At 35.6% G+C, this 24448-nt stretch overlaps 1 protein-coding gene across 1 annotated transcript in view; it reads left to right on the top strand.

Annotated features, from left to right (window-relative positions):
- The window catches only part of LRP1B (LDL receptor related protein 1B), a 1720016-nt gene that overhangs the window by 77884 nt on the left and 1617684 nt on the right, over positions 1-24448 (top strand). The gene's annotated exons all lie outside the window — the stretch shown is intronic.

Below are 24448 nucleotides of genomic sequence, written 5' to 3'. Positions count from 1 at the left end.
AAGAGCTCACTCAAGGGCAGCACCTCCCTATCTGTCCATGAACTCTAGTTAAAGCTTTATTAGGACCAGACCCTATTATTTCTTAAATTGCTTATCTGAATAGGTGCTTAATACATACTTATTGACAAATTAATTTCTGTATTGTTACCTTTTTAAAAACTTATTGTAAACATTGGAAATTGTATATGTCATAGAGTAATTGATGACTGCCGGTGAGGAACAATGATTGTCTCTAGTCTTATCTTAAAATGTAAAGACTTTTTTATGGAATAAATGCAAAAAATACAAATTTTTCCAAAAGCTAACATTTATTGCTGTACATTTTCTAGCCAAATCTGTATCACTGCCCTCAAGGAGCTATGAGACAGCAACATTACCATTTTTCCTTTGTTAAACAATGAAAAATAGACCATAATAATCCAAAAATAAACCTAACTTATACCAGGTTTTAAAATCTTTGACACAGCCTTCTGCCTTTTATGGATTTTCTAACTTTCAAAGTATTCGTAATAGGGAGGATCAACTGAGACCAGCTTGCTGGAGCTGGGAGGTATTACACTCCTTGACAACAGATTTTCAGCAATCTCCTATTTGAAAGCCTTTGAGGTTCTTGCATTTAACCTTTTCAGCAGCAAAACAATCCTGGGGAACTCCTCTGACACCCAGCAACCCACAAGAGCACGCAGGCTTAAACACTCCCAGGTCTGGAGGTGCAAACTACACTTCATGATGTGGAGCGGAGTTTCCTGCCACAGAGAGGGAGGGAACACTGTCCATCTCAAACACACGCAACCCGAACCAGCATTTCTCCTACAGAACCCTCTCTGTGGGGAGTGTCTTCCTTGGGTATTTGAATTGGGCTGCTGAACAGAAAACAAGTTAGGAGGATTTTAAATGTATTCTGAGTTCCTGAGGTTTTCATTTTCTGTTTAAATTACCTTTTTCTTTACCTTCTTTATGAAAAGATAAAATGTTGTTAAAAGAATGATGTAAAAAGAGTGAATACCTCTTTAAGGGTGGGCAAAGCATTCAACATTTCTGTAAATATGGTTTTATTCAACTAAATATTTAATGAATAAAGAAATATTTTGATTTCAAGAGATAGTTAAAATGATCCCAATACTTCTATTTCAAAGGTCTTTCCCCTTAACTTATAAGCATGTATTTCATGATCCTTCTGAAATATTGTCCATGAATTATGGAGAAAATTAATTTCTAACACCTATAATCAATCTCTCTGACTCAAAATTTTAAAAAAAGCAACCATATGGAAGGGAGGAAGAGAGGAAGGTAGGGAGGAAGAAAATCTCATTTCTCGGCAATAAAAGAAAAATATTTGCTGTCTATGTATAATTGGATAATGTTTTCTCTTTATCATAGGCAGAAGACAACTGTTATCAAATTATGACTAACAACTTGTTTTGTTATATCTATTATCTCAAAAACAAACAGCTAAAATGTTTTCTTTGAATAATTAGATAAGAGTTTGAACTCCATGTATTTCCTCCGTATCATCTGTTCTAAGCATCTCTCTAGACAGCAAGTTGGTATCATTTAGCATGATCACTTAAACGTAAGCTCATTTTTTTTAGAATAAGGTGGTGAAGATTAAATAAACAATATGTACTTTGGCTCAGACAGACCTAATTTGAATCCTGGTATTATTGTTACTATTTTCATTAACAGCTTTATTTAAGTTTAATTGCCATACCCTAAAATTCATCTATTTTTAGAGTACAGTTTGATGACTTTTATCCTTACAGAGTGGTCCAGTTATCACCACAGTCTAATTTTAGAAGATCTCCATCATCCCCAAAAGAAAACTCATGCCCAATTACAGTCACTCCCCATTTCCACCTCACTCCTTGGCAACCACTAGTCTACTTTATGTCTCTATGATTCCTAGTATTAAAAACTCTCTATCAAAGACATGGACATTGTCATTCAGAGAAGTTAAGCACTCTTCCCAAGAACAAAATAGCAGATAAATCCAATTTTACATGTAGGTAATGCTTGTGCCAACACATAGGAAACATTGCCTGCTATTTTCTCTATTGTGCAAATTAGGAAAGTATAGAACAGGAAGGTGAGGTAACTTTAGCAAAGTTACACATTTGCGAGAAAGCAGGATAACTACTCACCAATAAATGGGTGAAGGTGGAGTCAGGAACAGGGTAGGTGACAGGCTGAGTGTGTGGGATTAGTACAGAGGCAGTCAGCTGGAAACCTGAAGAGGAAGTTTTATTATAACAAATACCACTTCAAGATCAAATCCCAGTAGCACATACTGTTCAAAAAGCTAATATGCATCTGTGAGGGGGGACAGCTGGCCAAATGGGGTTTCCGAGAGTTAAGAAGGTATTTCTAAATATTTTAAACATCTTAACAAGGTAATGGAAGAATCATTTCTATACTTAAATTAAAAGGGACCTAATAGTGTGATGTGAAAACTAAAATACTTTTTAAACCCCTTTTCTGCATTTTATGCACCCTGAATTGTCTTGTTGGTCAATTGGGCAAAACGCCTTTCATTCAGCAAACATGCATTGAACGCCAACTTGGAATACAAAGAGGTTAAGATTCATTCCTTGCCCACAGCAAGGGTTCAAGTGTAATTGATCCTCCCACTCACTGTAGAAAGTAGAATAGATCCAAGAATATTCTAAAGAAGCCTTCTTCAGTTCTGTAGTCATAAGTAAGATTCTCAGAAAAGGTGTAATCTGAATTAAATTTTAAAAGGTCAAAAACACAAAATCCAGACAAATTAATAATTTCATGACCCATTTTATAATTTTATCTACTTGTGAGATAATGTTCTACAACCTGAAATATATTATAAAGTATTATTTTCATATAAAAAGAAATTAGAAAAAGCTGTGTGGTAGTGTACCAGGGGCAATGTAAAGCTAGATTAATAAAGCCTAAGATCCTATTTACTTAAAATTATCAACAGTTTTGAAATCCGCACCATTTCCCATTTTCCCTAGCAGCAGTCAATATTACTAGACTTTGGTATGGATGTGAGCACATTCGGGAGAAATATTAGATAGTTTGTTCCCCTCCTCTCTCCCTTTTCTTGCACATAGAATTTGCATTTCCATTGCCTAGACCTTGGGCTTTTCAGGTCACTGAAACACACTCTGCTGATTTCATGGCCCTGATCTCTGATTGCTTGGGCTCAGGCACTGCCTTCCTACACAAGTGAAATAAGAAATGGTTATTCCCATTCGGGCTTTTAAAATCAGAGCTAGAAATAGGGATTGGGGTAATTAAGGTATAATGTTCAAAGTAGAGAAGTATATGAGGCAATAAATAGTGGTCGAGGTTGGTTAAACACCAAAATGAACAGCGATGTTTGATAACCACTAAAGCTATTTATGGTAAATATACTCCTAAACCATGAACATTAGTCCCATTAGATGACAGGATTTAAAAAGCAATAAGAAACCATAAAAAGTTAAACATGCAATTTTCTTTCTTTGTGAGGGATATGAAAATGCTGAGTTGTTCGTTTTTTCCATTGAGAATGTATTTAGCACATAATTTAGGTGAAAGGTAACATAGTATAAACAAAAATATTTATTGGCAATAAAAGAATATTAAATAGAAAATAAATTGCTGGGGCTGAAATTATCATAGCTTGGGGAAGGGAGGTATGCTGGGAGGAAGGAAAATATGCAAGGAGATATAAATTTCCCTCATATTAATTTTATGCAATTAAACAACTCCTACTAAGAGTAATCTCATGCATTTTGACTACTGAAAGGACCAAAAAGTCTTAGCAAGGACAAAAATACAGATTATAGCAATGCCTGGAATTTATTTCATCAATGTTTTCTGATAAAATATACAGAGGAACTTTAGGCAATATTTTTGTTTATCTGTTGTTTTTCTTTATATTTGTGATTGTTTGCTACTCTACCACTACCCTATCCAGAATAAAACTTAAATACCTTTGTATTCCATTCCACCATCTCTACAAGGTTGCCTAAACTTTACTAATCGACTTGTATTCCTTCATATTCTATCACCCTTGTTCTTTCCAAATTTTAATGATAAAATATTTTACAAATTGGTGTGCTGGGCATAACTAACTGTATAATTAGGGCAGAATTATTTAATACAAACCTTTAATGCCTAAAGAAGTTTTGGTTTGCCTTTCAAACTTCTCACACCGTGTTCTTTCCTTTAGTCGTGTTCCATGAGATGGAGGAAGGACAGTTGGTTTCTAAAACATTTGCAATAACAAAGAGTCTAAATGGTGGGGTTTTTTTGTAGGAAATAAGAGCACAAAAATCTGTTTTCCTCTATTGCAAACACCTTTAAAAAATAGGAAATGCTATACCATATAAGTCACTCAAATAAAACCTTTTAGTAAAGTCTTGTGGTACTAGGAGCCATCATTTTGCAGCCAACTCTTGGTGGGTAATAAAATGTGAGGTGAGTTGATTAAGTGGACGATTTGGATAATGATATGAGTTACACGTCATTCACGTCCATGGTTGGAGAATGGTCACAATTGCTCTTAGGCTCCAAAGCAATGGTGCAAACATGGGAAGTTCTTGAAGGCCCTGGATACACGAAACAATCTGCTCTAATAGTTGAAGGAACTGGAAAAATAACATATTTAAGGCTCAAATATCTATATGGATTAATTAACAATCAACTATAATTCCAGAATTTCCCATGCCTTCTGGTAATTATTATATATCTTCCCATTACAGGTTTGTATTTGTCCTTAATATTTATCTTTTCTCCAGTAACAGTTTTCTGAAATCTGTAAACTGTGTGATGAGCTCTTCCATGTGCTATTAGATTTCTCAAATTACAATATTGTTCAGGTCTCAATTTAAATTTTCCCACCACAGAAGGGTGTTCTGTCCTCCCATCCCAAGTTTTGAACAGAATGAACCAACAAGCACAACAGAGACAGCTTCATAGATAGAGAGCAGTCTGACACCTGAGGGGTGGGGTGGAGAGAGAGAGAAAAATGTGGGAAAAAAGAAAAAGAAAGAGGTGAAGGAAAAACTCAGGGGCAAGGACAATAGTGTGGTGATTGTATGGGGGAGGGGATGGGGGAGGTAGAGGAGGGTAAAGGGAGGATGAATGGTGATGGAAGGAGACTTGACTTGGGATGGTGAACACACAATACAGTGTCCAGACCATGTGTTGTAGCATTATGCACCCGAAACCTGTATAATTTTGTTAGCCAGTGTCACCCCCATAAAAAGGACAAAATCAAAACAAAAAGCACAAAGAAACAAAGCAAAAAAAAAAAATTCTCCCTGACTACTATTCTCTATACCAGCACCCTGTTTGCTTCATATTACGTCTGGCTACTTATAAATATGTTCATCGTCCCTTCTCTGTTTGCTTCTAGACTCTAAACACCGCAATGGGAACACTTCCGTCTTCTTCACTTTTACATTCCTAGCAGTCAGGATAGTTTCGGAGGCCCACCAGTGGGTAATGTGCCTTTGGTGAGAGAAAGATGGAATGAATGGTGTTTTTCTCCGGCACAACAAGCTTGTTTCTATGGCTCGCTAACTCTAGAGATAAGACTTGAGTTATTTGTAAAATCCGCTGATGTGAAACATGGTATTTCTTAAATAAGAACACGTATAACATTCTAAATTTTAAGGAAACCCGACCTTAAAAAATTCCTATAACATTTCTGTGTAAGTCATGTCAGAGAGAAACACTGGTCATACAATCTTAAATTTGAGTTAGTTTATTAATTTGATTTATAATTTAGCTTAGCATATTAGTTTAATTCAATTTAACTCATTTTTATCCCAAATATTAATAAGATGCACTGTCTGTGTTGCATAGAAAGGTGGAGACAGTGTTCACTTGCTCTAGGAGCTTCCAGTCAGGGGAGGGAACCTGGCTTTTACGTATGGAAAACAATATAATACAAGTCAGAATTTGACTATGTGTCATCAGAAATGTGTACATAAAGAATTATAATCATGTGACTTGGAGTATAAGGAAAGTCATCAAGGAGTTGGGCCTTCTCGAGGAAGAAAGGCAGTCCCATAACACATGTGGAAGATTCAAGAGTATACAGGGGGTAGAGTGTAGAAGAGTTGACCTAGGATTTATGGCGTTTTTAGGGAACTATTATGAAATAACACTAGAAGTGGGATGGGATATATTGGGGGCGGATCTTAAATACTCAAGATTGGGGTTCCTCCTCCGACTTAAATCTAGTATTCCATCACTTTCTACAACACCCACTGTTTTAATTTTATTCTCTTCTGTGTTTTCTTTAGGGAGAGGACAAATTCACATAAATATTTGTGTTTATGTTAATAACTGGTACATTGGTATCCACCAATATGTTATTTCCTTGTAAAAATTATTACTCATGGGATAAGGACCTGAATTTCAATGTCTTCTCCTATGTTAGGAGACATATTTGCCTTTATAAAAAAATCTGTAGTGAAATAGAAACAACAATATCTAATGCTCCAACCATTAGCTTAAAGTGTGATTCAGTGATTCCCCTCTGAATGAACTCTTGACCATCCTTCAATTATCTGCTTCTATGTAATTTTCTGGGTTACATTTTCCTGATGTACCTACTGTCCAACAGAGCTCTGATTAGATGTGCTCTTATCTCTGGTCTTTGAGGGCACTTTGCCACAATTACTTACAAATCCTGACTTACTTACTAAATGATCATTGTGAGTGGACCCTCTTTGTCAAAGCAAGATATCCAGCAAGTGATCCAGACTGAATTACCAGAGACAGGTCAGTAATTATTTATAGAATTAATAAATGACCAGTGGATCTTTCATAAGAATTTTAGAGATGGTACTTTTAAAAATTACGAGTATTCCCTAGATTAATGTGGTTATATTTCTATGCATCAAAGGAATTTAGCATGCAGATCTGCGATTGTACATATTGATGCTCCAGGTCGAGCAGGCAAAATAAATGTTGAGCCACCGCAAATCTTTGGCTTTCCACTTTATGTCTATAATCTTCATTGTCCATGGAAATAAAAATAGGAAAAAGGCCTGCTTTTTAACACTGGAGTCTAAGAGTGTTATAGCAGCTATTCTTTGAATTAATCTCTGCTATGCTCTTTTATCCCCAATGATTATATGAAAGAAATAGTTATTTGTGCTTCCAGAATGCTGTCAAACAAAATAAAAACAACTTGTTAAAAACAACTTGTTAAAGGGAACTTGCTAATTGCCACAGTGATGTAGTCTTTTATTATTTACTATATTTTATAGGCCCAGTTTGTCTAAATAAATATCAGAGGCCTGTTCAAAAATAATGCCATATATTAGTTTCTGATATCCTTAACTTTCAGACATTGCAATTAACATAACACTGTTTTCACTGTGTCCCTGTGAAGGGAACAAGGAATCCTATTTATTTCTGTTGGTCTTTATCCCACAGACTAGAGCACATTTCCTTTGGTCTTATGATAGATACATTTAGGAGACTCTCTAGGCAGTTGGATTTCAGATTTAAGTAAGCTTTAAATTCTATTCCTTTTGTATATTCATTAACTTCATGCAGACAAAGCAGATGGTCACTTGTATACTTGCTTATGTGTTTATAAAGAAAATCAATTAGCACTGCGCCTGTGGAGTTTTTACCAGTTTCCTCCTTAAATTCTCATCAACAAATGTATTGATAGAGTCAGCTTTTGGCCATGGAAATTCCCATCCTTGTGAGTAAGCCAGGGATCCTCACACGTGTTAAGGAGGCTTGAAAAGAATCAAGGAAAGCACAAGGGAGACAGAGAGAGGGAAAGGACAGATCTTAGTAATAGATAAAAACAGTAAGGGGTCCCACAAGCACACTTGGGAATCTGCCATTAATTCATGAGGAGGAGCCTTTTTCAGCGGTTCCTAAGGAGGCTGAAGAAAGGCATCATTGGCTGGCCTGCATCTGACGCACTCAAAAGGCAGGAGAATAGTGGGTGCAAATTTGGGTTACTGAGGTGCATGCAGAAAACTGTAGCTGATGGAAACTGGTCACTCACCAGGCTGTCTCTGGTCAAAGGAGACTTGGAGTAGGATCTCTGTTCAGATTTTCCTGCGCAGTTTGTCTTTGACGCTGGTCGGCCTGCCACTGGGGCCTGGGCGAAAGGCCTGCCAGGCTCTTTAAAATGTGCCCTGGCTCTGGGACCCCAGGGGAAATGTTTACAGAGGTTGAAAGTTTGATTTTGATATTTATTTATTATTTTACTTAGATTTCTAATCATGGAAACCTTGTGGGTGTTTCTTTACTCCAGGATTAAAAAACAGCAAAAAAACCCCAAAAAACAAAAAACACACCCCCCCCAAAACATCTAGTTCCTAGGAAAGTTTTTGATTATTTTTAGTTGCTTGGTTTTTTATTCTGCAAAATTTTAAAATAAAGGACAGGAGTGTTCACTTAAAATAGGTCTAATGGTTAAGCACCCTGAAAAAAGCCAATAGGAAGTTTATCACAATTGGTGGTCCCCTCCAGTGTCAGAATGGAAAGAATAGAGATGTTACTGTCACAGTCCCATTGTAACCGAACTGTTTGCCGGTATGTTCGCAATACAGTTACGGTTTCGACAAGAGCTTCTACTTCCATAATTTTGAAGTCTTCTGACCAATATAGCGTTACCCAAAACATGTAGCCTCTATCCATGTGGTTTTAAAAATATTTCTGGATCTGTAAACCTTGCCAAAGAAATATTAGGCTGAGTGATATCTGTCTTCACAATTCCTGCAAATTTGTCATTCTGCCTATTCTTGGTCTTAAAATCAATTGCTTCCTTTCCAATGTTATTATTTTTACAAACAACTAGCATTAATTTTGTTATTAAAAAGTACCTCTGCCAAAATATAGAACTCTATTAACTAAACAGTATTAACTTTGTATAAATCTTTTCTTTGGTTTATGCACATAATAACATAGACTTATATATTTAAATATAGTCTGGATAATACTACACATGATATTCTGCAACTGAATTTTTTTTACTCAACAATATTCTTGAATATTTATCTGTCTCTAAATCCAGAGACCTAACATGCATTTTTAAGGGCTATAAATATTCTATTATATGAATACATTTTAATTTTCCCTCTACTCATGGCCAATTAGTTTTCTCTCTATTATTACACATGTTTTAGCGAGTTTGTAGCAAATATACTGCAAAATTATATGTTACATGCCATTGAGTATTTGTGTATTTTTGTAGTCTAGCTCTGAAAAGTGAAATTGTGTATGTACTGAGCATTGAGAAGTCTGCCATGGAAGCTCCATTGCTAAATTGTTAAAATTCCATATTTAAAAACTTGGTCCATCTGAACCAAATTTCTCTCCAGAAATAATGTATCAATATGTAAATCCACCCACTTCATATGTGCCTGTCCGTTTCCCTGCACTGTCACCAGCGATGCGCCGCACCCTTTAGAGAGGAGTCTTCAGAGTACACTACATGGAAGTCACTACTTCATGCTCCCCTATTTCCCTCGCCCTGCTCTCCCAAATGTGCATATTCCCATTCATGGATAGTCCCAGAGGCTAAACTTCATGTCTCTTTCTAGTCTGAAGTGCTTTCATTTTGCCTCCGGCCTACTTCTACATTTTTTTTGCTGACACTTTCCTCACATGACATTTCTTCGGGCCATACATTTTGTTAGTATTTTACTTTCTCATGGGGACCTTGAGATTAAACTCATATATTTTTGGCATATATTTATTATTTTGGTAGACTCACCCATCATAGTGAAAAAAATAATATGAATGAGGTGAAATTTGGGGGTGTCTCTAATTTCCTATACAAAATTTATTTGGAAAGAGAGTTCATGGGAATATGGCTGCCTCAGAACAAGGCGTGAACTCTCTCTGGTAGTATGTTCAGTATTTTGTATATGTATGTTTGGGGAGTAAAGGCATTTTTTTTCCTATCTATGGGCTAACTTGTTCAATTATTTCTTTGGCCAGTTGATAAAAATGGCAATTTTTTATTGATTGGCCAAATAAAGTATTTGTATCATTTAAAATGTTTTATTTAATTGAGTAGAAATAAAATAGCCAATAAGTCTATTTGGTACAGATTCTTTTAGGAAAAGATAGAATTGTATAAACTGTTATTGTACTTTCTCCTCATTACCTATTGAGATTGGCAATTGATATCTTCTGTATACAAAAGGAAGAACATTTATTACATAATGGCAGATGTCAATATAATGTTTTCAATAACTCTATTTTTTACTTACATGCAAGCTGGAATGTAAGATTGTATATGTACATTGAAATTATTAAAGGTTTCACATGATAATATTCTTATTACAGCACTAGGACTTATTATTTGAAACTGGTGAGAAATGCAACATTCACTCCTAGTTTATTGGCAATTACACATTAGTACATGTGGGATATGTGTTAGACATACACACCTGCACATGCACACACAGAGAATGATTATGTTTAATTATGTCCTTCAGTAGGAAAGAGCTGTCTGTCAGGAAAGTGAAAAACTTGAGCAGTCTAATAAAAAAATATGTTGAAAGCTTTGGAGTCCGCACTGAAAAAGAGAATAAGTGCTCATAGACCATGTAAGCTTATGCCTTCGGAGTTTCCCGTTTCCTCAGTGATAAACCTTAATGACAGAGCAGGCATTGGCAGATGGAAGTTAGGTGGGCTTCTGTGAAATATTTTATCTATGACAAGAAGACCCAGAATAGCAATCGTTAGCTCTTTATTTTCATCTTTGTACTAATAAAAAGAAAAGTTTCCATGATTGTTGCCTATTCTTACCCCATTGAAGATAGAATGGGTTTTAGATCACCTTAATTGAGTCAGTGTTTGAATAAATGCTGCTTGTCCATCTGTCTTTCTTCCAAATATTTAATGTAAACAGAGGGGGCAAGGAGAGAGCTCTTCTTTTGAACAGTAGATGAAATCTTCTCAAGGTGATTTAGCAATTTTGAGAGTTTTGAAGTGTTGTGTTAGACGGGAAGTAGAGAAACTATGTCAGCAGAAATGCCCCCAAATACTGACATAGCCACTTAATATAAGATCCCTTATATTAAGGGATCTTATAATATAAGGAGAACCCAGAATTGGCAGATACTTCTATTTTGATGTAATCTGGTACTGAATAGTTCATGTAGCATTTGACATCCTAATTGCCATCATATTTTGTCTGGAATGTGAATCCTGTCCTGAGGTTATATATATGTTGATGTTCTTTGATACTTTTATAAAAGTTGGAATACATTTATGGTAGGATGGGTGGATGAAAGCTATACCTAACAACAGTGGAAATAAGATAAAGAACACACATGGAGAGACAAATATGATGTGATTTCATTTAAAAAGTTATGTGCCTGTAGAAAAGTCTATTATTTGCATATACTAACATACAGAAAAGTTCAAATTTTCTAATAATTGCTATCTTCCCTTTTAGTCTTCTCCTAATCAGTTGTTCTTATTAAGAGATGTTTTATTAAGAAAAAATACTCATTTAAAAAATTAACTCTCTTTCTGGATTTCTTAAATATAGTATCTCCATAAGTTTAGTAAAATAATCTTTGGTCCAGTACATGACATTAGAAACAGGTTAATCCTTTAAGATATTTAGAAACTAAATATATTGTTACATTTTAGTAGAGAAGAGAATTAGTCAGTTGCAATAAGTATTTTGTTTTTAAACAGGTACTTATCAGGTCTGATAATTTATAGTTTTATAGCTTTAGGTTTTTCAATAAAGGCAGAGAATCTTCTCCTTACTGGTCCATTGCAAATATATTCATCTTCTGATTATGCTGTTTTCATTGGCAAGTTCTGACTCAACTAAGACCATAAAGTTCCTCATCTACTTCAGCATCACAGCATGTGCCTTGAAAATAGAGGATGTTAGAGGAACTTTCCATAACAGCAAACTTTAGCATGAAATGTCATTTTTGAATGGACTGCAGGCTGACTGTTGTCAAAGGAGGGTGGAGGGATTGAGCAAATAATAATAAAAAAAGATGAATTCTAAAATAAAATAAATAAAAATCAGATCCATTTCTAGGGAAAAAAGTAGCAATAACATATGATTGGGGTTGGTATAAAATGTAAATAAACAATTCAAATTTTATTGGTATGCTTGTGTCAAAATATTTTATAAATTGTCAAAAACTATTAACTATATCCAGTAATATTTAAGGTGTTTAGAAGTCACTTACATAACAGAGAGAGTTTTATCCTTTCTTTTAAGAAAAATGCTCAGAAAACATTTTTTGGTAATTTATGAACCTGCAGAAGTAGACTAAATAAAGATCAGTTAGTTGATTGCAATTCAGTCCTTGTGAGTAGAATTGGGGTGTGTCAGCAGATCTGGGAAACCTCGGGAAATAATTTTACAACAGTAGGCAAGAACATGCAAAATGGCCATTCCTGCTAGCAGAATACAGGCATGGTGGAAGTTCTGGACTTTGGCTACTCTTTTAATAATAGATGGTAAAGCATGTAGGTCTCAGAGAAGGAAATTGCTATGACATAGAACCCCAGAGTTTCAGTAGATTGGCACAACTAATATGTATCTATGTATCGTCCACTCAGGTCAGCACAGACCCTAGGGGCTCCAGGGACTCCTATAGGCTCTGCTCTCCTCTAGGGTCTAGAAGCCTGTTTCCGGCTTCTCTACAGTAGTTGGGGGAAGGAACAGAGCGGAGCAGCTCACAGCAAGGTTTATGGGCCCAGCTTCGAGGTGTCACCCATCACTGCCACTCACAATCCATATGCTAGAACTCATTCAGATGGCCACACCTAAACAGAAAAATCTGGAAGATATAGTGTAGCTTTTTGCCGTGGAAGAGAGTGGAAATAATTTGTGAACATCTAACCAGTCTCTGTCACAGCCCTTTATGGTTTCTGAGGTCATTCCATGTCATTGGATCCTGAAAACCACCACATAACATCACTAAGGTGGTTATTTTACGCTAAAGAATAGATGAAAGTTAAACACAGTAACAGAATTACTGACAAGCTGAGCTAGAAACCACCATAGATCTTCTGAATAAGTCTTTTATCCATCGAAAAACCCAGCTTTTTTCCCCCCCCACTGAAGTATGTGGGCTGCTGCCTTCTATAGTAGAATTTTGGCTTTATTTTATGTGACAACATGTAGAATAAAGGTAGAAGTTTGTTCATATAGTGGCAGCTCTGAAGTCAGAACCTTCACGCACAACTCCCGAGAGCCCGTTTTCATAGGTGACATCAATGACGACTGCCAAGGGTTGGGTTCTGCACAGCCTCCATAACTCTGCAAGGCTGCTCTGACCTATGTACAGCATGTGCACAATTAACTTGAGACTAAAAAGTATCAATCTTTGTACCACGCTTAGTATTGGTGGTATTGTAGAAAGTGAAAAGAGCCTTATTTCAGTTTAAGACACTTGGGTTTGGGGTCGTACCATGCCAACAAATCACTGATGTTAAGCATATCACTTAAACCAGAAGGCCTCCATTTTTTTTCATGAGAAGTGTGGGGTTGTGTAAGATAGCACATTCTCAATGCCTGGAAATCAAAGGATGTGCAACAATAGCCAGGTCCCTTTCCACAACAAGCGAAAAAAAAAAGGCAAAACTTACAGCTAATGACTACTATTGTAAAATGAATGCAAAGGAAAACTTACATGAATTCTGGGAGGACATCATTGATCCTTACCTAATGGAAACTGATACAAGTGGAGAAAGTACAGGGTACAGCAGAAATAATGCCTGCTTGGGTGTGGTCGGTAGGGTAATAATATAGGTGTAATAATTTATAGTTTCAACTTGGACATTTCACCTAAATTGTCATATGTTGTGTTTGAATGTGATACTGTTATGTTACAGAATTACACGCTTATGATTTTGTAATTACAAGGGGCGTTATTTGTGCCAGACCCTGTCAATTAAAAAGGCCACCAGGTTTTACTGATAAATCTTTGAATTCTGTGGTCATTAGTTTTCAATGCTCATAATATGCCAGCTATTTTTAGGACATCTTGACATATTTTCTATTTTTATTCATCAGAAGCTTATATATAATTATTGTGTTGTTATTCCTTCCTCACCTTGAATTTAGTTTTATTTGGAGTGGAGAGAGAGTCACTCTGTAGAGACTAAGAAGCTCCACTTCCATCTGTAGACATAAAGAAAAGAGCCCAATGGACCATGTCTTTTGCCAGTTTAAACCCTTTTATTGTCATGGGTCCTAGTGCTGACCCTATACTGTTTTGTTTCCAGTGCTAAGTCCATGGTGGTCCCAATGTTTGAACTGGAATGACCCAGTGTCCAGAAGTTCTTTTATTCTTCTTGTTGTCACTACTTGGATGAGTATGGCCACATGCCTCAATTTGTCTGTATTATAGAAACTGTCCACCAAATGGGTGGAAAGAGCTCTTTGAAAGAGGAAAGAAATCCAGTCAGTGTCTACACATACTAACTTTCCTTGGCAATTACTGAAGAGGCAGGGAAAGGGGAATCGTGTAATAATATCAAGACTTTGGAAAGCGTGAACACCATGCACACTTCTTTCTGTGTTGCCTTGACTCATATGACTTTCTAGAAGTATTCTGTACATTTCACTTCTGTAGTTGAGACTCAACAATACAAATTACATGTGTCTTAATATTTTAATAACATATACAAGAGAATGTGAGATCAGACGTCATTTAGTGCTACTTTTAAAAAATCTCTTCTTTTATTCCTATCAGTTAAGGCCCTGTTTTACAACTCGTTTGCTTAAGAAATATTTTTGGAAATTGAAGCAAATCATTCCATCATTACCCTCCATAGTGAAGGGACTTTTGTTTTCTCCAGATTTCACTTGGAATATGTTCAAACCAGAAGATGTGGTCAATTAGCATTCCTGTAATAAAGTCAATGTGTGTTCCATACTTTTAATTTTCCTTCCTCAAGAGTGTGAACTTTGTTACCAAAGAGATGGAGGCTCAAACCCCAGGTTTGACATTTACTGATGGTGGCCTTGAGCAAGTGACAGAATGTCTCTGAAAACCTGGTAACTCTTTTTCAGAATGAATATAATTAGATCATAGTTACAGTTGTTTAAAAGTTAGAGGTGAAGTATAGTAAGCAAGACATATGTTAAGCATATCTATCAGATTACTCAATATTATGTTTGTCAGAAATTGATTACTATAGTTGTTTCAAAATAAACTATATGTAAAGTTAGTTGATCCATACAGTGACCAATAGTCAAGCAAATGTAGGACAGAACTCAGATGATTATTAATTGCATACATAATATTTTCCTTTAACAATGTATGTAAATTAAAAGAAAACTATTGACTACAAATGCTAGTTAATGCTAGTCGAAGAAAACAATTACAACCTGAACTGCTAAAAAAATAGTTGTATCACATATGCAATTGGAATAAATATTTCTTTGAAAAGTAAGCATGGTGATGATGTGAGAAATGTATTTTAATGTGAGGAAGTTCAAATTCCAATTCTCATTCAAATGTATGAAATGCGATAGGAACAGAAGTAGACATTTGGAAGGTGATCATGAAGCACTGCGAGGACGGAACAAACCCGGGACTGTTCCACTCCTGTTTACTCCCACAGCGGCGCTTCCTTTTGTGTTGTTTTTTTCTGGGATAATGCTGTCATGTATAAAATATGTATTTGCATTTGCAGAATGTCAAATATAATCTTGAAAACTAAAATGTATCATCTAGTAGTGTCAAAAAAGAAATTATATTTTAAGAGAACTTACTTAACTTCTTACTTTTTACAAACCAGTGCAATAGAGATGGAGAAACTAAAGTCTGCCTACAGAAAATGAGGTCCCATCCAATTATTTGCAGGTATTTTATATTTAGCATAAATATGAATATTTGCATATTTCTGTCTGTCCAAGAAAGAAGTAAAATGGGTCAAACCTTAATGATATCTTATCAACTCTCACTCTCATTCCTGTTAACTTTACATTTTCATGATAATTAGAATGTTTCTGTGTCAGGGTGACTCTTGATGTTTATTTGTGATTTAGAGTACAGGAGGAAATAGTCAGGAAGAGGAAACAATAGAATTGATACATGTCCTTGAGGCTTTTGTTTTGGGAATCTGAAAAACAAACTAACACACCAAAAACAAAACAAACCACTCTTGCCGGCTGAAAAATTGTTCTGTTAAAGTTGTGTTTATGTTACATAAAATAATTGAAATGGCAAGCATGTATGTGTTTATGGAGTGACTTAGTACGTACATATGTTTTATAATTCTTAGACCTATTTCATAAGCCTACTGTGCAGGAGGAGCATGCAAAGATCAGCTCAAGTTCTAAAATAGATCATTGTATTGAATGATATGGGTGGACTGACAGAAAGAAGCAGAAACTAACTGGTTTACTTCTGGATTATGCTATTTGGGCCAACTCACATTTTGCTTTGCTATGTCAATTATATTGCCTGGTTCCGTGACCTATGATTTGGAGATAGCCATGTGGAAACTCATCCGTAGGTGGAAAAATTAACTTATTTTTCCTTTCATGTACATACAAAAGAAGGGGTTGTTGTGTTTTGTAGTTCCAGTAAAAAAGGACTAGTTGTCAAGATCTAAATAATGGAACCAAGTATAATGATAAAAATTATGGTTTTTTGTTAGTAGTGGAAAAAGTAAAACTGTGTTAGATATACATAAAATATAATGGAAGATAAACATTATATTAAAGATTGAAACTATAGCTTTGATAATCTTCCATATTTGGGGAATAATTTAGGGCTACTGTTGAGCTAGATAAATCACAACTTTTCCAGACTGGAAAATTCTACAAGTATTATTCAAAATGTCTGTTATGTATCTCTTATACGCCAGACTTGTTTAGTCTAAATTTTATTCTTCCTTTTCCAAATGGTGCAATGGTAAAATACAATCTTTTAAAATTGTTCCTTCTCCTCATTTCAATTAGGAAATACTTGAAATAATTAGAAGGCTAATTCTTTCAACAAAAGGATCTTTGCTAGGGGTAGCTATGGATCTGTAAGCTATTTCTTATCTTCTGGAGAAAAAGAGTTAAGCCATTGAGCTGTTGAAGAAATGGATTGACAGTTAACTTTTAGAATAAAAAAAGAATATAGTTTACCAGTAAAACATTTAATGTTTTTTGTTTAATAGTGCCACAAAAACTGATGATATATGTTCTCTCTTTTTCACTTATTTGGTGTTTAGTAACTATCTAGCTGACATCCAATATATAACCACTTAGTTTTTTTTTTTTTTTCTGAGTTAAATTAACTACATATATCCTGCTGTCTTAAAAAAGGGAAAATATGTATTGTGTTTTTCTATGACAAAAGTACATATCAGCTTTGAACAAATGCTTAAGGTGATTAATGACCTTCTCTGGTCATTGTTATCACACTGTAGGAAATCTAAGGAAGTGACCTTAGTAATGGAGAACTTGAAAAAGTGAGAATTATTCTGTGCATTAAGAACTTGAACACAGTGCAATCATATCAACACTAATGAATAAAGAAAATTATTATTGATTGTGTTTTAGCATATGGTAAGTCTGGCTTGAAAAACATCTCTTTGTCCAATCAATTTTACTCATTTCCTTAGCTAAGGAATGTTATTCTAGTTAAACCCAGATTAGTTAGCATCTGGTGGCATTGAGCATAAGTTTTTCAAGCAGATTAAGGTTAGGCTGAGATAAACAATTATATTGTTACTAGATCCTCAAATTAGGTTCCATATGACAATGGTGTCCCTACAGACAATAAAAATGATAGGTGATGAAATTAATTAATATGCATGCTAATATCATCTCCCCCTTGAATCATAAGACTGTATAGAAAAATGAATGAGGAATCTTGGAATGAAGGCACCTTCTTAATTTGGTTAATGCACCATTCAGTAAAGGTTCAAATGCAAATAAAATGGGCATAATTTAGGACCACCTATGACAGTAGAGGTCAAATGGCATACAGATGTAAATATGAAATTATTGAATAATTGTTGGTTTATGAAAAAGCAAATCTGAATTTACTTATATTTATTCTAGGCCAGCCTACTTGGGACATTCAGAAAAGAGAAAATGTATTTCGACTTCCCATCTAATTATCTCAGCCTTCACCAATGAACACAAATATTTCAGAGGTCATACTTAGACTTTACTACATTTTTATAGCACAGTGACCTGTGTGTTTCTAAAATTCTGGGGTCTTAATTTCATCACCATTTTTGAAGCTTTGCAAATGCCACCGTGTGTACATTGCTACCAAGTTAGTCTTTTCTAAAAGCATATTTTATTGATTATGCTATTACAGTTGTCCCACTTTTCCTCTCCCCTTTATTCCCCTCTGCCCTGTACCCCCCTCGCACTATCATTCCCCTCCCACCAGCATTCCCCTCCCTTAGTTCATATCCAGGACTCGTACATATAAGTTTTTGGCTTCTCAATATCCTATACTATTATTAACCTCCCCCCATCTATTTTATACCTACTATTTATGCTTATTATTCCTTGTACCTTTCCCCCCTTTCTCCCTCCCTGCTGATAACCCTCCGTGTGATGTCCATTTCTGTGATTCTGTTCTTATTCTAGTTGTTTGCTTAGTTTTTGTTTTTTAAGTTCACTTGATAGTTATGAGTTTGTTGTATTTTACTGCTCATAGTTTTTGATCTTCTATTCCTTAGATAAGTCCCTTGAACATTTTATAGAATAAGGGCTTGGTGATGATGAACTTCTTTAACTTTACCTTATCTGGAAAGCACTTTATCTACCTTTCTATTTTAAATGCTAACTTTGCTGGATAGAGTAATCTTGGATGTAGGTCCTTGCTTTTCATGACTAAGTACTTCTTTTCAGTCCCTTCTTGCCTGCAAGGTTTCTTTTGAAAAATCAGCTGATAGTCTTATGGGAACTCCTTTGTATGTAACTGTCTCCTTTTCTCTTGCTATTTTTAAGATTCTCTCCTTATCTTTATTTTCATTTATTTATTTATTTTTATTTTTTAAGGATATTCTCCTTAGCTTTAATCTTGGGTAATGTAATCATGATGTGCCTTGGTGTGTACTTCCTTGGGACCAACTTCTTTAGGACTCTCTGGGCTTCCTGGACTTCCTGGAAGTGTATTTCCTTTGCCAGATTGGGGAAGTTCTTCATATTTTTTCAAATAAGTTTTCAATTTCTTGCTCTTCCTCTTCTCCTTTTGGCACCCCTATGATTTGGATGTTGGAATGTTTAAAGTTGTTCTGGAGGTTCCTCAGCCTCTCCTCATTTTTAAAAAATTCTTATTTCTTCCTTCTGTTCTGGTTGAATGTTTATGTTTTCCTTCTGCTCCAAGTCATTGATTTGAGTTCCAGTTTCCTTCCCTTCACTGTTGGTTCCCTGTATATTTTTCTGTATTTTGCTTTGCATAGCCTTCACTTTTTCCTCTATTTTTTTTATCATACTCAACCATTTCTGTGAGCATCATGATTCCCAGTGTTTTGAACTCTGCATGTGATAGGTTGGCTATCTCTTTATCACTTAGTTCTATTTTTGGAGTTTTGATCTGTCCTTTCATTTGGGACATATTTCTTTGTCTCAGTGCACCTGTTATGTTGTAAGGGTATGAGCCTTAGGTATTTGACATGGTAGGGCAACCTTCTTTGCTGCATTGTGGCAATGCAAGTGGGGGAGGGGTCAGAGAGGGAACAATGCTGCTTGCTCAGCTCTTGGCTGGGACCCTGTTGGTTTCTCCAATGGATTCTCCTGTGAGGCTGGGAGTTTCTCCTGCCGCTGCAACACCCACAGAATTTTACAGCCAGAGGTTTAGAGGCTTTCTTTTCCCATGCTGGAACCTTGGGTTATGTGGTCCCTCTTGCTCCCCAGTTGTTCTTCCTGGTTTATCTGCATGCAAATGTGGGACTGGTGTGAACCAGCTGCAGCCTTGCCTCCTTCTTGGCCAGAAGTCTACTGCCAAGATAGTCTTATTATCAGCAGGCTGGGGTTATGAGGTACTAGAGATAGTAGCATTCATTTTAGGTCAAAATTGTTTATTTCATGTGGCTAGCTTACAGCACACATTATGCAACTCACTATTGATAAAAATAAAAAAATGCACAAGTACAATATTCTTTTTAGCATTTACTTTGAAGTTACATCCTCAGATTTAACATTTGTACATTGTTTTTACTGTAATAAAAAGTAATCATCCTTTCTTCCATAATGAGAAAGCTAATCTAATTGTGTAGATTAATTTTGACTTAAGTTCATGGTCACTGTAATATCAAAATATGCATAATACACAAGTTTTAAATTTCAAAGTTGTGGTAAGGAATTTTGGAGAATAGATAATTTAAAATCTACATTATATCTTTACAAAAGTAAACTGTTGGCCTTTATATCCTCTTGCACTGAATTTTAGGTTTTCTCTTCCCCATTCCCCAGAAAGTTGTGTTACTAAAAATTAGAATGGCTATAATATAAGCCAGCATAACAAAATTTCATCCTTGACTGGATAAAGAAGATATGGTATACATATAAAAAGGAATACTACTCATTCATAAGAAAAGATGAAATAGTGCCATTTGTAACAATATAGATGGATCTTGAGAATAACATGCTCAAAATAAATCAGACAGAAAATGTCAAGAACCATATAATTTCACTTATATGTGGGATATAAAACTAAAAAGCAGTAAATTAACAAATAAGACAAACAAGCAAACATTCATAGACACAGGCAACAATATGGTGGTTACTGGAGGGAAGGGGGGTGGTAGAGTAATAATGGATAAAGTTGGTCAAATATATGGTGATAGAAGATGATTTGACTTTGGGTGGTGAACACACAATGCAATATACAGATGGTATATCACAGAATTGTATACTTTAAACCTCTATACTTTTATTAACCACTGTCACACCCCAAAATTTAATTAAAATGTATTTATTATAGCCCTGGCTGGTGTGGCTCAGTGGATTGAGTGCTGGCCTGGGAACGAAAGGGTCACTGGTTGGATTCCCAGTCAGGGCACGTACCTGGGTTGCAGGCCAGGTCCCTGGTGGAGGGTGCAGGAGAGGCAACCACACATGATGTTTCTTTCCCTCTCTTTCTCCCTCCCTTCCCCTCTGTCTAAAAATAAATAAATAAAATGTTTAATATATATATTTATTATAAAGAGTTTATCATGAAATATTTTAGTCAGTTCCTATAGAGTTTAGTTTTTAACAAGAGCCAAGATGTTTGTTTAAAAAATCACTTATTTTTTGGTTTGAAACTAGTCAAACAAAAAAGCCAAAACAAATAAAAAGCTTTTGTTTTATTTTATTTTATATACCTAGTGTTTAGTTCTTTATTCAAAAATACAGTTTTCAAAATGACCACCTCAGCCAATATCATTACCCTTTTTAAAAAATTATTTTCATGAAATTGACTTTCACTTTCTATACAACTGCTTTACTTTCTACCTGTTTTCTATGTTTGTTCCAATGAAAAGTTGTCATGGTTACATAAATTCAGCTCCAACCTCCCATACAGCTAACTAGTCAGATATGGCTATGCCTTGGAGTGCTCAATGATTTTTCTGAGTTTTTTTGTAATGGCTTTCTTGTCACTGACAGATCTCTGGGAACTACTACCAAAGGCAAGTTACAAATTTCTTTCTCCTGTTCAAAGATTCAATCTTAACTAAAAACTTGAGGATTCAACTACAAAAATAAATACAGGTCCAGTAAGAAAATAAATCAGAAAAAAAGAAAGATGCCATTGGTTACATGACATTTACAATTATATTTTCATAAGCTAAGGAAATACCTCAGAAGTGCTCATTGAATTGTTGTAACACTGAAGTTTGTAGGTATGTCTCATTGGACGCCACGTAAATAATGGTGGCAGAGAGAGTAGGAAAAGGTGCTTAAGGTTGAGCTGCTCACTAAAATCTTCAGATTCAATTATGTGCAGTCACTAAAAATTCCCCTAGTTTGTGATATATGTCTTGACTGTCAATCCACTGGAGCAGGGGTGTCAAACTCATTTTCACTGGGGGCCACATCAGCCTCCTGTTTACCTTCAAAGGGCTGAATGTAATTTTAGGGCTGTATGAATGTACCATATTTTTTGGACTATAAGACACAAAGGCCATAAGATGTACCTAGGTTTTAGAGGAGGAAAACAGGAAAAAAACCCGCTCCACCACCACTCTCCCCCTCCACCCCAGTGAGCCAGGTAAGCTACATTTGGACTATAAGATGCACCCCCAATTTCCTCCCAAATTTGGGGGGGAGTGCGTCTTAGAGTCCGAAAAATACGGTAACTACTCCTGAACTAAGGGTAAGGAGTTCAGTGCTGCCTCAGGGTAGAAACAAGGTGTCGGGCTGGATAAAACAAGGTGGAGGGCTGGATTCGGCCCACGGGCCCTGTGTTTGCCTCCTGTGCCCTAGATGCAAGTCAATCTATTTTGAAAAATAAGAGGAAAAAGAAAAATAGATGTAACTCATTTAACTACCAGGCTAAATAGTTCAATCTACCAATTTCTTTGAATATGTGATTAGCATTTTAATACATGTGCATCATTCATAGATGTAGGTTATTTAATAAAAACATTATTTGTTGATTTTTTGGTCTTGTTTTAAGGCCAAGCTGTATTTGTTCAGTCATGGCGGGGGGGAAAGTCCTCAGTAGAACTTTTTATATGCGCTTCCTAGATTAGATTTTAAACCGTTTCTCTTTGATTCCATGGGATAAACATAACTGTTTTTGGTCTATGTTGCTTTCATCTCTATCAAGAAGAATACATTTTCAAATGGTAAGGGCAGAACAAAAACTCATGAAGTAATTGAACTGAAAAAGAGATAAGGAAATTATATGAGAACACAGTTTCCCTAACTGACTTCAAGGCTTTTCTTTAGAATAAATTTACCTCCTATGAAATATAGATATTATTTTAGAACCCTTTATTTTTTATGTATGATAAAATTCAGAAGAAGGCTGGAAACATGGAAATTTTCTGATTAAAAAATAAAAAAATATTATACATTTAGTGTTATTTAGATTGTTAAGTAGATGGCTACAGCTTTATTTTTTTTTAAATGACAATCCCTGAAACCAAATTGTGTTCACCAAATATATAAACAAATTAATATACATTCTAATGTAATTTAATTTAATTTTTAATGGCATTAGAATACTCTGGGGAGAAGAATTAGGCTTGGAAGATACATGATATCCCTTGCATTATTTGCACATTAGCAATTAATTTAATGGCTCCCAACAGCCCCAGAGGAGGAACTATTAAAAACAGACTTAGCTGAATTTTATAACTGTTGAATAACACGTTTCTTGTAAAGTGCTGCTTAACGGATGAAACTCTATAGGATCCTCCGTATCCTCTGCTGTAGTCAAGCATTTTCAAATATTGTAGCACTGAGTTAAGTAATACTTTTGATATTTCTAGATGATACAACACAATGAGGAAAAGGGAACACAGTGAATGAGAGAGGGAAGCAAATTTAAATATAAAATAGCTGGTTCAGATTTATAAAAGTGCACTGTCACACTGCCACCTCTACATTTCCCTGACCGCCACTCATCACCAGCTACTCTCTTGTGTGCACTCGGACATTCCCTGCCGCGCATGTATTTCAGCTCTCCCCCGCTCCAGAAATTCTATTTGGTGTGTGTTTGGGTAAAGGCTCCACTCTCCTTCCTTTAATCTGGGTGTTATAAAGCAAGTATTATTTGTTAGCAACTATGGGATTCTTTTTTTTTTTTTTTTTCAGAACCAAAACCACCTGATTATTGTTTCCAGTACCCATGGTCTGTCACCTGCACGCATACACACACCACCTATTTTCTATGAAGTTCAAGGAGCCGTCCCTGGCTATCTCCAGCCTGGCTCAGAGGTGTATTTTTACTAAGGCTATTTAACATGATTGTACATTTTGTAATCGTCCCTGGTCAAATTTTCTCCTGCCATGGAAAAACCCAATTTTTGTGTAAGTTGTAAAGATAGTATGAAGAGAGAGGATGACAGAGAGTATTCCTGCCAGTCATTGGCTGCATCAGAAATGTTGATGCATAAAAGTCTGCAGATAGGAATTATTTCTTCTTGTGCATTCTTGGTACATTGTGACATAAAGCCTGTACTTAAAAATGAAAAGACAATTGACCTAGACTTTCTTTAACATAGTGGTATCAAGGCTACACTTGAGTCTTTCCAACTTGTCCAGGATGCATATATATCAGATGAATACCAAAACTGAAAAAAGATAAAATAAAAGCTACATCTCACCTAAGTGAAAGGTGAAGAAGATCCATGTACAGATAAGAAGGAATGGGATGTTATCACTGGGTGGTTTGCCTAATTGAAAAGGGCACAAAGAAAGAGAGATGGTTTTGATAGGTCCACATCTTTAGCTCATAGGGGAAGAAATGTTGTCCAGAGTAAATTTAACTCCAGATATCTTCATGGGAAGCAAAGGGCCACTTCTCCAGAAACCAGACCTTCC

Source organism: Desmodus rotundus, chromosome 2 (assembly GCF_022682495.2).
Source record: "Desmodus rotundus isolate HL8 chromosome 2, HLdesRot8A.1, whole genome shotgun sequence".
Taxonomy (NCBI): domain Eukaryota; kingdom Metazoa; phylum Chordata; class Mammalia; order Chiroptera; family Phyllostomidae; genus Desmodus; species Desmodus rotundus.
Note: the sequence above shows the minus strand (reverse complement) of the source record. Positions and strands in the feature narration are given on the sequence as shown.